A 15,272-nucleotide genomic window follows, 5' to 3' on the forward strand; every position below is an offset into this window, starting at 1 on the left:
CCCCTCAGAGTTTGGGAGATTTTTCTGGTTATTTATTGCTGTGTAACAAACTCCTTCAAAACGTAGTGGCTTCGAAAGACAACTACATTACTATCTCTCATGATCCTGTGGGTCAAAAATTTGAACAGGGCGCAGAAGGAATAGTTCATACCTGCTCCGTGTGGTGCCCGCAGTGGCTGCGCCATCCAAGATGGCTTCTTCACTTCACGCTGGTGCCTTGGTTAGAGTCGCTCAGGTAGCTGGAGGCCGGCTGGAAGAGCCCAAGATGGGTCATATGTCTGTGGCCTTGGTTCTCGAAATTGGCAGGGCTCCCCCTCAGGGCTTCCCTGTATAGTCTTGTGCGTCCACTCCTCCATGTGGCTTCTGCAACTGGTTTCTCCCCTGGGGTAGCTGGACTTCTTATAGGCGGAGAGTTTTTCCTGAGTGCAAGAGCGAATGGTGCTAGGTCTTCCTAAAGCTTAGGACCAGAACTGGCACAGTACCACCTCACTGCATTTTATGGGCTAAAATAAGTCCCAGGGCCACTCCAGTTTTAAGGGATGAGGTCTCCATAAGGGTTTGACAACCAAGAGGCATGGTTCATTACAGGCCACCAGGTTACTGTCTCCTACACTCAGCGTAAACCTTTTCCTTCAGCCCTTCTACTCAGTAAACTCTTGTATTAAATATAATAAATACTTTCTGCTTGAAATATATAGCTTAAGATTCTCCTGACTGAAATTTTCAATGCAAATATATTCTCTATGATTGAATTAAAAACTAAGGTCCCAATAATAGTAGCAACATTATTTCTCTCCTTCTTATCCCTATGTGATTATCAAAATTCCCACATCGTCCCCTAAAACCTTCCACAGTTATTTCTAGGAGCCCATGTGGCTGTCCTAATTCTGTCAAAAATTCTCCCACCACAAAAGATGTTAGTTAGGCATAGAAGTTTTTTAAATTTTTATTTACTTTTATTTTTTTGTTTTTAATTTCTTTTCTTTTTTTTTTTTTTTTTGAGAGAGACAGAGAGACAGTGTGAGTGGGGAAGGGGCAGAGAGAGAAGGAGACACAGAAGGCTCCAGTCTCTGAGCTGTCAACACAGAGCCTAACACAGGGCTTGAACTCATGGATGGTGAGATCATGACCTGAGCTGAAGTCAGGTGCTCAACCGACTGAGCCATCCAGGGGCCCCAGGCACAGAAGTTTTAAAGGGAAGCTTTAGCAACCTTTCAAAGAAAAGGTTATTCTCGTAGTATTGAAATATGAATATGAAAAGATTGCAAATTCATTTTTACAACTAGTGTAATGCTAACGCTAAAACATAAAAAACAGCATGAAAGGAAAAGTATAGCCCAATCTCATTTATGAACACAATTACAAACTTGAAACCATGGGGCCTCAAATCCAACAGTTACTACAAATACAATAAATTCAAATATAAATTTGAATGTGCTGATCAAGTCGTCTCGGAATTACACAGATGGCTCGATGTGAGAAAATATTGATGCAACTTATCATATTCATAGGGTAAAGTAGAAAAATGATTACGTGGTAGGACATTAAACTTCACATTTCAGCTGAGGTGCTGGTCAGCTTTGAAGTGAGTCATGAGGCCCATGTAAATACAGAGAACAAACTGATGGTCGCCAGAGGAAAGGGAGTGGGGGCTTAGGCAAAACTGGTGAAGGGGAACGGGACATACAGGCTTCCAGTTATGAAATGAGTAAGTCACAAGAATAAAAGGAACAGCATAAGGAATGGAGTCATGGATATTGTGATACCATTGTACAGTGACAGATGGTAGCCTTCCATGCTAGTGGAGAGCATAGCATAACGTAGAAACTTGTTGAATCCTGGGGCGCCTGGGTGGCTCAGTCGGTTGAGCGTCTAACTTCGGCTCAGGTCATGATCTCATGGTCCGTGAGTTCGAGCCCCGCGTCGGGCTCTGTGCTGACAGCTCAGAGCCTGGAGTCTGCTTTAGATTCTGTGTCTCCCTCTCTCTCTCACCCTCCCCCGTTCATGCTCTCTCTCTGTCTCAAAAATAAATAAACATTAAAAAAAATTTTAAAAAAAAGAAACTTGTTGAATCCTTAAGCTGTGTGCCTGATACTAACATAATACCGTGTGGCAGCTACACTCAAGAACGACAACAACGATAAATTAAACAAAAGAAATACAACATCTTTCACAAGAAAGGGAAGCTTTTCTTATTTTAATTACTTGATTACGTTTATTATTTTTTTTTAAACTTATTATTTTTTTTTAAATGTTTCGTTAACCTAGAGGGAGAGAGACAGAGTGTGAGCAGAGGAGGGGCAGAGAGAGAGGGAGACACAGAATCGGAAGCAGGCTCCAGGCTCCGAGCTGTCAGCACAGAGCCCGACGCGGGGCTGGGACTCACAAACTGTGAGATCATGACCTGAGCCAAAATAAAAATTCAGATGCTTAACCAACTGAGCCCCCCAGGTGCCCCAAGATTTTTTCTTTTTTAATTTTTTAATATTTTTGAAAAAAAATTTTAAAACATTCTGGTTTATTATGATTGGTGTTGTAATTTTTTTTTTTAATGTTTATTTCTTTTTGAAGGAGAGAGAGACAGAGCATGAGCAGGGGAGGGGCAGAGAGAGAGGGAGACACAGAATCTGAAACAGGCTCCAGGCTCTGAACTGTCAGCGCAGAGCCCGACGCGGGGCTCGAACTCATTAACTGTGAGATCGTGACCTGAGCCGAAGTTGGAGGCTCAACCGACTGAGCCACCCAGGCGCCTCCAAAGAATTTTATTTTTAAGTAATCTCTACACACCCAACATAGGGCTCAAACTCGTAACTCTGAGATCAAGAGTTGCATGCTCTCCAGACTGAGCCAGCCATGCACCCCTTGATAAAATTAATTATTTATATATTATTATTTGTTTTATTTTTTGGATTATTTTGTTTATTTATTTATTTTGAGAAAGAGAGAGTGTGCATGCTCGTGTGGGATAGGGACAGAGACAGAGGGAGAGAGAGAGGATCCCAAGCAGGCTCCACACTATCAGTACAGAGCCCTACGTGGGGCTCGAATTCACAAATCTGTGAGATCATGACCCCACCCAAAACCAAGAGTTGGATGCTTTACCAACTGAGCCATCCACGCACCCCTATTTTATTTTTTTAAGATTTTATGTTTAATGTCTACACCCAAGGTAGGACTTAAACCTACAACCCCAAGATCATGAGTTGTACACACACTGTACCAACTGAGCCAGACAGGTGCCCCTGATAAAATTAATTTTGAACATTTACAGGAATAGGGGTCACCTGGGTGGCTCAGTCAGTTGAACGTCCGACTTTGGCTCAGGTCATGATCTCACAGCTTGTGAGTTCGAGCCCCACATCGGGCTCTGTGCTGACAGCTCAGAGCCTGGAGTCTGCTTCAGATTCTGTGTCCCTCTCTCACTCTGCTCCTCCCTCGCTCATGCTCTGTCTCTGTCTCTCTCTCTCTCAAGAATAAATAAAACGGTAAAAAAAAAAAAAATTGAAACATTTACAGGAATAAGCAACAATATTAAAAAAGTTTTTTTAATGTTTATTTCTGAGCTGTCAGCACAGAGCCTGATGTGGGGCTCGAACCCTACGAACTGTGAGATCATGACCTGAGCTGACATTGGGTACTTAACCGAGTGAGCCACCCAGGTGCCCCAATAAGCAACATTATTAAAAGTCCTTCCCCTTGATGTTGCTTTCCAATGCACATAGTGACTGTGATGTGGACTGATGGCCAAAAAAGACATGTATGAGATGTTCATAGCAGAATTATTCATATTAGCCAAATTGAAAGCTTTCTAAATGTTTGTCAACAGTGAAATGGATTCATACAATGGAGTATTATCCCATAGTAAATTAAAGAATGGCTTACTGAATCATTTAATAAGATTGATAAATCTCACACACACTGAGTGAAAGAAACCAGATACAAAATAGTACATTCTGTATAATTCCATTTATGGAAAAGTAAAAAAAAAAAAAAAAAAAAAGGCAAATCTAGCCTATATTGATCGCAGTTGGCATCGTGGTTGAATATAGAGTAAGCATAGTGAGTGAGAGGTGTATAAGGAAGAATTCTGGGGTGTGGCAATATCGAGATTCTTGATCTGGGCTCTAGGTACATGGATGTTGTCATTTTGTAAGATTCTATTGAGCTGTATGATGTATAATATTTTATTTTGGAAATTTACAGACACAAATTTTCCAGATCCAGAGAGTATGAGATCATCTTACTATAGCAAAAGTTAAGTATAAATTGTCTGCTCCCCTTTTACCTCCTTCCTCCAGGTAGTAAATGAGAAAAGAAATTTACTGCATTTTCCTCTATAAAAGCTAGCTTCCCACCTGAAACCAGACCCTACTTAAAGTTGTGTGTTGGGGAAATCTTAACCTTTGCATGCAGTTTAAAATGTTAATATAGATAGATTCATATATTGGATAAGACATCCAAATCTATTATTGAATCGAAAGTAGATTTTTGCCTCTTACTATGATATCTGGAGTTGATTTCAGAGCTGTGAGTTGTGAGTTCAAACCCCACAATGGGCATAGAACTTAGTCAAAACAGTCATTATTTAGAGGCAATATAATTATTACCAAAATATTCCAAGAGAATGAACTAAATGGGCATTGGCATTAAGTCTGAACTATCTTAAGGTAACCATAAGAGGAATATATTAAAAATGAATAGTTACTCTATATATTATATTTACATATTCATATTATTATATTTATATAAGGATGAACAAACAATAGGCAAAACTAATCTGTCTGATAGAGGTTAGGAATTTAGAGTAATAGTCATGAGTGAGAAGTGGTCCAGTTAGAGAATGTAATGGGGGGGTGGGCGGGAATCTCATTTACAATAGAAAAATCCAAGCCAGGGGCGCCTGGGTGGCTCAGTTGATTAAGCGTCCGACTTCAGCTCAGGTCATGATCTCACAATTTGTGAGTTCGAGCCCTGCGTCAGGCTCTATGCTGACAGCTTAGAGCCTGGAACCTGCTTCAAATTCTGTCTCCCTCTCTCTCTGCTCCTCCCCCGCTCATGCTCTGTCTGTCTCTCCTTCAAAAATAAACAAAAAGATTAAAAAATTTTTTTCTAATAAAAAAAAGAAAAATCCACACCAAACAAAAATAAACCCTTAAAACCTAGTAATAAACTTAATAAGAATTTCAAAGATTCATAGGACAAGAGCTACTAAGGTTTACTGAAGTACATAAAAGAAAGTCTAGAATAAATGGAGAGATATGACATATTCTTGGATGAGAAGACTCAATATTGTAAAAATGTCAGTATCCCCTAAGTAATCTATACATTTCATGTGATTCTTTGATAAATGGATTCTAAAGTTCCCCTGAATAGTTTCCCATCTCATTTAAAGAAAAGGTCTTATTTCCCTTCTATTATTCCTCATATCTCAAGTCTCTATTTACTCTCTATAGCTATACTGGCTTTCTTCTTACTTCTTCAACCTGCCAGGTAAGCTTCTGCTTTATATTCTTTGCAATTGCTATTCCTTCTTTCTGGAATGCTCTCTCCCTAAATAGCTGCATGCTTGCTCTCTCACCACCTACAGGTCTTTGATCAAATGGCATCCATTCAGGGAAGACTTCCTTGATCATCTCATCTAAAGTTGGAACAACCACATCTACCCACGACCCACATGCATTTCCTTTCCTTGGCTTTTTTTTTCTTTTTCATAGCACTTATGCCTATCTGTCGTGAAATATATTTTTTTGCTTTCTTGTTTATTGCCAGTATCAAGTGTTGACCTCCTCTAACACACACACACACACACACACACACACACACACACACACATGCACACCCAAAACCTGTTGATCAAAAAAAGTCAGCTTACTTTACTTTTGTTTAAGGGAGAACATCGTAATGACTGAATCTAAGGAGTGCCTCAAAATGAGGAAACTAGGGAAAGGTAAAGAGACTTAGGGCCTGGGCTAGCTGATTTAGACTGGTCTTTCAAGGTGAAGAACTCGTTGGGAAAGAGCAAAGTTTATGAAATAAGAGTTTTGGATTAGTGGCCTCAGTGAATCAAGAATGTTGAAGTGGGTCTTAATGGGCTAGCTGTTTTGATAAATAAGCGTTTTCGTCCACTTGCATTACGTTCCCCAGCCAGCAGCTAATATATTGCTTTGTTATTAGTTAACACAGGGACTTGAGAATTATGTCAGTTTGAATTCCCAGTTTCCCCTTTTATCATTCTTCAGGCTAATCGGGAAGAACATTATCATTTGGGGATATCATCAAACCAGATATATGACATGTTTGATATGTTGGTATATGACATGTTTGATATGTTGTGGTTGAGTGTATTTTCTTTTTTTCTTTTTAAGTTTATTTATTTATTTTGAGAGAGAGAGGGTGCAAGCAGGTAGGGGACAAAGACAGAGGGGGAGAGAGAGTCCCAAGCAGGCTCCACACCATCAGCGCAGAGCCCGATGCGGGGCTTGAACTCACAAACCGCAAGATCAGGACCTAAGCTTAAATCAAGAGTCAGACGCCTAACCAACGAAGCCACCCAGGCACCCCAAGTGTATTTTCTGATGGGAGTTGTTCCAATCTCTACAAGTCCTGACTTTTCTTGTTCTTGGTAGAAGTTCATCAGGACTCACAGTGACTGAACAGCAGCATTTAAGATTCTGGAGTTCCGCACTTGTACATTGCAACACGAACAGATGCTAATCTAATTTGGGTAAACATATCCTAACTAAATTAAGAAAATAGGTTCCATTTCAACTACAAAGAGTCCACAGAACCAGATATTTAGGCGTTAGACAAATTATTTGATTTCATGATATCTATATTTGTTTTTCAGATCTTTCTCGTGATATAAAGGGCCCTGGAGAAATCTGCAAAAATATAAGAACAATATTATTTCCCTTACAGAGCACACAGTCTCCTTCAGGAAAAGAGTATTATGTCTAATGACTCTATGTTTTGAGCTATCATCTGTCTAATCTCATGAAATTCTTAGGGGAGAAGTTCCATGGCCTTGGACACATTATTTAGTTTTACTATTTTCTGAACCCTAGCATGTAGGATTAGTCCTATCTTTCAGGCCTTTTGGAAAGCATAAGATGAAAAGTTTGGATATAGAAAAAGGCAGTCCAAAAAAAAAAAAAAAAGCACTTCAGTTTTTAAGTTTTTTTTTTAAATTTTAAAATGTTTATTTTTGAGAGAGACAGAATGTGAGCAGGGGAGGGGCAGAGAGAGAGAAGGAAACAGAGAATTCGAAGCAGGCTCCAGGCTCTGAGCTGTCAGCACAGAGCCTGACACGGGACTCGAACTCACGGACCACGAGATCATGACCTGACCCGAAGTCGGCCGCTTAACTGACTGAACTACCCAGGTGCTCCCCAGTTTTTAAGGTTTTTTAACTCAAATCACAGATATGTTTCCCTCCTTGCTGAATTAAATTATTTAGGTAATTAAAAAAAAATTTTTTTTAGTGTTTATTTAATTTTGAGAGAGACAGAGACAGAATGCGAGTGGGTTGGGGCAGAGAGAGAGGGAGGCACAGAATCTGAAGCAGGCTCCAGGCTCTGAGCTGTCAGAACAGAGTCTGATGCGGGGCTCGAACTCACGAGCTGTGAGATCATGACCTGAGTCGAAGTCGGACGCTCAGCCGACTCAGCCACCCAGGAGCCCCTAGGTAATTTTTTGTTGTTGTTCTGGGAAGGGAAATTTGTGGGCTAAAATAAATGCTGGGTGATACCAAGGCTTATCCTGAAAGCGGTGTCAATTAACCAAGATAACATATCTCTGTCCATTCTGCTGCTAGCAGTCAGTGTTTGTGCCACAAATTTAATACCAATTGCAAGGGGCCAACCAATGATATGTTCTTGGTGATAATTACTGTATGGCGTTGCAATATTACATATTACATATGATGGCGTTGCAATATTACATAAGTATCGCTGGTGTCAAGAAATGATATTTGTAATAAAGAGATAGCTAGGTAGCTCTAAAGTAAAAGATCTTGTGGTGAAGTACAGTAGTGTGCCTTTTGCGTAAGATCTATAAAAGTGAAACAGTCTTGGAATATACTCCATCTCTTTCTGAATCTTCTCCAAGCTCTATTTCTATTGGTTGCAAAGGCTAGCTTCTACAAAAGCTTCCTACAGTGAGTTTGTCAAAATGCAAATTTTGAGAGCACAGCTCTTCACATGCTGCCTTCACTCCAGATACCAGCCACAAATGTGGGGCTCTCCAGGGTGACTCTCCTTTCTGACCAGTTGGCTACAAATTGAGAGGGTCCCATGGCCACCTTCAGGTTTGAGAATTTACTAAAGAGACTCACAGAACTCACTAAAATTGTTACACTAATGATTGCAGTTTTATGTTAGCAAAAGGCTACAAATGAGAACCAGCCAAAAGAAGAAATGCAGAGGGTGAAGCCCGAGAGAGTTCCAGATATGAAGCTTCCATCATTCTCAGGGATGTGTTGCCCTCCCGGCAACTAAGTGTGAAAATACTCAGAGAACTAACCAGGGAACTTTATCTGACCTTCAGTGTCCAGAATTACTATTGAAGTTTTATGACATAGGCATGATTGATTGAATCATTGCCTGTGTGGTTGAACTCAATCTCTAGGCTTCCTTTCTTTCCCAGAAGTCAAGATGATGTCACATGACTCAAAACCCTAATACTGTAAGCACATGGTTGGTCTTTCTGTCATGGCCACCCCCATCTGAGTCACCTCACCGGGGGTCCACCATCACACCTCTATCACTCAGGAAATTATAAGGGTTTAGAGATTATCTCCTAGGAATTGAGGCCAAAAGCTAGCCAAATTATTTATTACACAGTCCCCAAGTATTGTTTCTTTGGAGGGGAATATGATAAGGGATTTCTGGCTGCCTGGCCTATTGTGTTACCCTAAAAAATGTCACTCTGTCACTCTGTGTGGCGCTTGGATGGCTCAGTCAGTTAAGCATCAGACTTTAGCTCAGGTCATGATCTTGCAGTTAATGAATTCGAGCCCTGCACCAGGCTCTGTGCTGACAGCTCAGAGCTCAGATCCTGGAGCTTACTTTGGATTGTGTGTCTCCTGCTTCCTCTGCCTGCACCCCCACTTGCGCTCTCTCTCTAAAATAAATAAGCATTTACAAAATTTAAAAAAAATTTAAAAAAAGTCACTGTGATTGAACTCAATTACCCAGGAAATTAATTTATTACAAGGAACCAGTATAAAAGGAAAATGAATGGCACCCTAAGGAAAGCAAATATGAATTCAAAAGTTGATTTGATTTTGTGTTTTAACCAAATCACAAGGAAAATGTAGCCAAGCATTAGACTTTTACCAAGAAACGACTAGGAATGCAAGAAGCATTATTGAGCATAGGGATTTAATAGATATCATAGTTAATTAATAATCCCAAACCTTAAAGCAACCAAGAGGAAATAAAATGGCTTGGTAAATGACAAACACAAGCTTGCTGATGGAAGCAAGGCAGTCTGTACCTCCAGTCATCCAGATTTGATTTCATGAGCCTTCGCTGGAAGTGATGTACTTCATGCAGTCATCTTATCAATCTGAAAGTCTTACGTTGTAGCTGTATCCTCCTGATGTTGTCGTTTCTGGTTAGTACAGTTTTCCAGTAATTTACAGTGACTTAAATTTCTTTAGTAGAGATGTGGTTCTAAGAAATAACACTCTAGATTTTTGCTGTCATGCTTGTTGTTTACAGTAACTGATCAGATCCTTTTCAACAAGCCTCAAAGGCTGTATTTCTCTGAAGTCTCTTCCTCAAGATGAAGTAACGTGGGACTAGAAGGCAGTAGAAGTCTTTCTTGAGATGTAACAAAAAATTAATATAGAAGGATATGATCAATGATTATCTTTTGAATAGAAACATATTATGAACAGGAAGGAGACTCCAAGGCTTTTTGATTTGTACCACAAAGTGTATTATGATGGTCCCTGATTGACAAAGGCATTGGAAGTTAATAGCCTAGAAATGAAATCTTTTTGGAGACAATTACTGTAGCAATTCTTGGACATGAACAAAAGTATATTTCTAAGATATGTCAGTCAGTGACCGGTCAGGAGACAGAAACCACATCAGTTTTTTTGAACAGGGAAAATTAATATAAAAAATTATCACTTAAAAAAAAAAGAATTATTAACTAGGAAGGGGTAGAGATAAGAGAAGACTCTAAGGGATCCAGAATAGCAGGTACAAAAGTGTAGCTACTACCTCTAGGCTGAAGGAAAAGGAGTGATACGGGAACCTGACGACTAAGAAAAGAGCCTCCTTCCATTCTCCACTCACTCCCCCGAAGGCTGAGATTCAGACCTCTTCAAAGGGGACATGACTACCACTTGCACAGCCACACAAGCTGCTAGGGGTGAAGAAACTTGCTACAGGGGTCTGTAGAGGTGATCTACCATTGCTGGAGAGTATTGGCAGACTGAGTCAGTCTGTAGAAATATCTAGCTTTTGCCAGAGGATGTAGGTGGGCCGGAACTTGTCAAAGGAGCTTTAAGAAGAGCGCACAGGCTGAAGGTACAGCTGGAGTGCCTGTATTCGTTTCCTGTCTTCAAGAATAATAATGGAAGTTGAGAGCCCAAAGGAAAAGTGTCTTCCTGCTGCTGTGGCCATGCAGTGTCACTCCATTGCCCTCTGCTGATCAATCATAACATCTCATCTGCTGGCAAAGGAGAAGGGATTGGATGGTCCAGTACTGGAATCACAAATCAGGGCAACAAAGTACAGATGCAGAGCACAGCAAAAATATTAAACTGATAACTGGTGCAGAAGAAGTTCACAGTCATTGAAAAATACCAATAATTTTATTTTTATCCTAAATTCCATAAAGAGTTATCATAATAATGTTTTAAGTTAATTAAAATTTGGAGAATATCAAAAAAAGCCTAGTTGTTTCTACTATCTTTCTTGCATAAGTGGAGGGAATGAGCCTTTGCCTTGAATTGATTGCTATTCCAGCAAACTCAAAGTTTTGATTTACAAGAAAGCTTAACAGTTGTTTTGAATTTGGGACGTGACTATGGAACAAAATCAAGAAGAGTTGTCAGAGGTGATAAGATACAAATGTAAGTCATTTTATTCAAAGACAAGAAATAGTTGTACACATAATAAATAGGAAACACACAACAATAGGTAATAATGTTATTAGGAACTTAACTTTTTTTTTTAAACTTCTTATCAAAATGATTCAGAAGCATGCCAAAAATCTAGAGAATTAACTGAATATTTTAGGACTGAAAAATAACTCTTGTTTATCCGAGCCAGAATAGGCTGTTTTACAGAAAAAAATGCAGATTCTAATTTTACTTTTTGTTTTCCATCCATATAATAATTTACAGTAAAGAATACCTAAACCTTCAAATTTGTCTCTTATTACTTTATTTATTTATTTATTTATGTTTTATTTTATTTTTTAATGTTTACTTATTTTTGAGAGAGAGAGAGACAGAGAGAGAGAGAGAGAGCATTAGCAGGGGAGGGGCAGAGAGAGGGAGACAGAGGATCTGAAGCAGATTCTGTTCCTACAGCAGCAAGTCGCATGTGGGGCTTGAACTCATCAACCGCGAGGTCATGACTTGAGCTGAGGCCACACGCTCAACCACTCAACCCACTGAGCCACCCAGGCGCCCCTAAAGCATTTTTAAAAAGATTTTTGAACTCATGCCAAAAGTTCTTAGTGTCTAGTTTTTCTTATTTAAGGATCAAAGCTATTGCCTAAACTCACCTCTGTAGTGCCTTACAGTGAAGAAATTAAGGAAGAATCTTTTCTAGAAAGATTTTTAAAGGTGGGTTTTACTAGCAAGGAACTTACTAGTGTGGCTGGATTGTTAGGCACAGTGTGGAGGAATGTCTTGAGGCAAATTATAAGAAAGCTGTTAGTCCTGATAAATAAACTGTTTAGTTCACAGCATTATCTTCTAGGAATAGGTATTTTCTGGACAAATAGGTGAATTACTTTTACTTGGTGTAAGTCCTATTTAATATATAAGCAAGAAAGCATGCTTGGTGTCATGAGGGTGTGACACGTGGGCATGGATTATGTTGGTTTCACTTTTCACCTGTGTCCCCTCACTAAAATGTAAGCTCCATGAGAGCAGAGAGTTTTGGGTATATTGCTTGCTTTTATATCCCCAGAACCTGCAATATCTAGCAAGTGTTCAATAAATATTTTTAACAAATCTAAATTAATAAGTGCATAGAATAACAAAGAAAATTTTGGAAAGTGAGGAGATGATCTAGCAGTTCAAAAATGTACTACAAAGTTACAATACTTAAAGCAGTGTCATATTGGAACACAGATCCATTGAACAGAGTAGAAAATTCAGAATATATACATATAGAGATGTACGTACCTATTTATCCATCTGTATGTATATGTATATGTATATGTATATGTATATGTATAGATAGGTATCTTCCAAATTTTACTCCACTTTAAGAGACATTTTCTCAAGTATATTTTTTTTAAATTTTTTTTTTCAACGTTTATTTATTTTTGGGACAGAGAGAGACAGAGCATGAACGGGGGAGGGGCAGAGAGAGAGGGAGACACAGAATCGGAAACAGGCTCCAGGCTCCGAGCCATCAGCCCAGAGCCCGACGCGGGGCTCGAACTCACGGACCGCGAGATCGTGACCTGGCTGAAGTCGGACGCTTAACCGACTGCGCCACCCAGGCGCCCCTCAAGTATATTTTTTAAAAGGGAAGGGATTTATCTCATGGTTGCTTCTGATCCGACCACTGCTTCTCTGTAAGCCCCCACAACGCTTCTGTGTTCCTTTGGGTGCTCACAACCTGGAATTCATTAACTGCACATTCCTCCTTCATCAGTGCTGACCTCTCCACAAGGGCTTCTTTAGAGAACTAGCAGAGGGTAATAAGGGGCAGGCCTAGCTTTCCTTCATGAACTGGTTCTTACTTCATCAACAACTCCAACTACAGAGTTGTTAATTTCTCCAATGGAGTCATGACAGTTAAAATTATACATTAGGGGCACTTGGCAGGGTGCGCTCATTTGGTAGAGCATGCAACTCCAGATCTCCAGGTCATGAGTTCAAGCCCCATAGAGCTTACTTTATAGTATTTATTTTTTATATATTTTTTTAATGTTTAGTTTTTGAGAGAGAGAGAGAGAGAGAGAGAGCAAGCACGAGTGGAGGAGGGGCAGAGAGAGAGGGAGATACAGAATCTGAAGCAGGTTCAAGGCTCTGAGCTGTCAGCACAGAGCCCGACATAGGGATTGATCCCAGGAACTGGGATATCATGACCTGAGCTGAAGTCAGACGCTTAACTGAGTGAGCCACCCAGGCACCCCAAGCTTACTTTATTTTTTTTTTAAGTTTATTTATTTATTTTGAGAAACAGCGTGTGTGAGTGGGGGCAGGCAGGGAGCGAGGGATAGAGAAAGAGTCCCAAGCAGGTTCTGCACTATCAGCGCAGAGCCTGATGGGTGGTTTGAAGTCACAAACCTCAAGATCATGACCTGAGCCGAAATCAAAAGTTGGATGCTTAAACAACTGAGCCACCCAGGCACCCCTAAAGCTTACTTTAAATAAAAACCTATAGGGGCGCCTGGGTGGCGCAGTCGGTTGAGCGTCCGACTTCAGCCAGGTCACGATCTCGCGGTCCGTGAGTTCGAGCCCCGCGTCGGGCTCTGGGCTAATGGCTCAGAGCCTGGAGCCTGTTTCCGATTCTGTGTCTCCCTCTCTCTCTGCCCCTCCCCCGTTCATGCTCTGTCTCTCTCTGTCCCAAAAATAAATAAACGTTGAAAAAAAATAAATAAATAAATAAATAAAAACCTATACATTAAATGTAAGGTTTCATGAGTTTGGGGACAAAGATGCTCAGTAAGTTGTACACTTCTTGGGGGTCCAATATGGACTCACTTGGTTTCTAAATTGTCTCTTTATTCCTCACATCCACCTCTCTTGTGCATAGTGCCTCCTTTTTCCTTTTCGGAAAGCCTAACTTCTAACCACGGAGACTGGTCTCACTGTGGGAGACATTCTTCTCCCCGGAAGTATGGTTCTTTAGATTTGAGTTATTTCATCTAGGACAATAGCTCAGAGCCTCAACAGAGAAATCTAAGGTGAGCTTTGGGAGATGAAATTCTGTCTGGCAGTCGCATACATGCAGGTTGTTCACAAATCTGGACCTCTTTCAGATCTTCCCACCCAAGATAAATGCACATACTCTCTTTACTTCTCTGGAAGTCTATCGTGTGAGTAACTATTAGATTAGAGATATGTACATTCATATCATTTAAGGATAGAGAATGCTTGCCTATATTTGCAAGTAGAAGAGAAACACTTTCCTATTACATATAATTTGCAAGAAGACCACTATTCATGGTGAAGTAATTACTTTACATTGTTTTGCATACCAATTTTAGTTCCTTTCTTCCATCATTGCCCTCACTAACGCCCTTCAACAATTCTGCTTTCCAGCCGTGCTTCTTAAATTGGTTGAGAATAATAATAATAAAAAGGCTCAATACTTATCAACATATTTCTTATAGGATACCACCTCACCTATAAAGACTTGGCTATAGCTTTATAATAATTCTTTGTAAGGCAAAAAAAAAATTCTTTGTAAGGTTATGCCAAATGCTATGGGGATTCATCTTCCCCTTGTGGGCTCTCCTGTGTGAGGGTCTATTTCTCTCTCTTCTCTGCCTCTGCGATTCTGCCCATGAGTAGCTCATGAGTCCATTTAGCTCTCCATCACATCTCTGCCCTTCCTCTCCTCCTGGATGTAGTCTCTTCTCTACATTTACTTGTGGAGTTTATTCTGCCAGTCTTCAGGTCATTTTATGAGTTGTTTATACTGATTTGAGTGTTACGTAGTTACATTCATGGGAGAGGTGAGCGTAGTTCTTCCTACTCCACTATCTTCCTTGAGGACTTCCCTGAAGTCGACGTTCTTCTTTGTAAAGTGATGAATTGAATTCTTAGGCTTGGCAAATTCTCCGTTCTAATTTCTGTTGGGCAATGGTGGTGTAACAGTGGTTTCATGCTTCCTGGAATGTAAGATTAAAATGGCATTTCTAGAGGTTACCGAACTTCATTAATGATCAGATAAATGCAAATTAAAAGAACTTTAGAACAATGATGCATCACGTTTGGCCTGTCAGATTGGAAAAGTTTCAATACTGCAAAAATATCTAGTGCTGGGGTGCCTGGTGGCTCAGTCAGTTAAGTGTCTGACTTCCTTTTAGGTCACGGTCTCATGATTTGTGAGTTCGAGCCC

At 40.1% G+C, this 15,272-nt stretch overlaps 1 long non-coding RNA gene across 1 annotated transcript in view; it reads right to left on the minus strand.

Moving 5' to 3' along the window:
• Positions 1-7,468: 7,468 nt before the first annotated feature.
• The window catches only part of LOC147574820 (uncharacterized), a 35,581-nt gene continuing 27,777 nt past the window's right edge, over positions 7,469-15,272 (minus strand). The window contains exon 2 of the long non-coding RNA XR_015243558.1: positions 7,469-7,634. This is a non-coding gene — a long non-coding RNA (uncharacterized LOC147574820). The remainder of the gene's footprint in view (positions 7,635-15,272) is intronic.

The sequence above is a fragment of the Puma concolor genome, chromosome D4 (genome assembly GCF_028749965.1).
Source record: "Puma concolor isolate L17-30 chromosome D4, mPumCon1.1.hap2, whole genome shotgun sequence".
NCBI classification, from domain to species: Eukaryota; Metazoa; Chordata; class Mammalia; order Carnivora; family Felidae; genus Puma; species Puma concolor.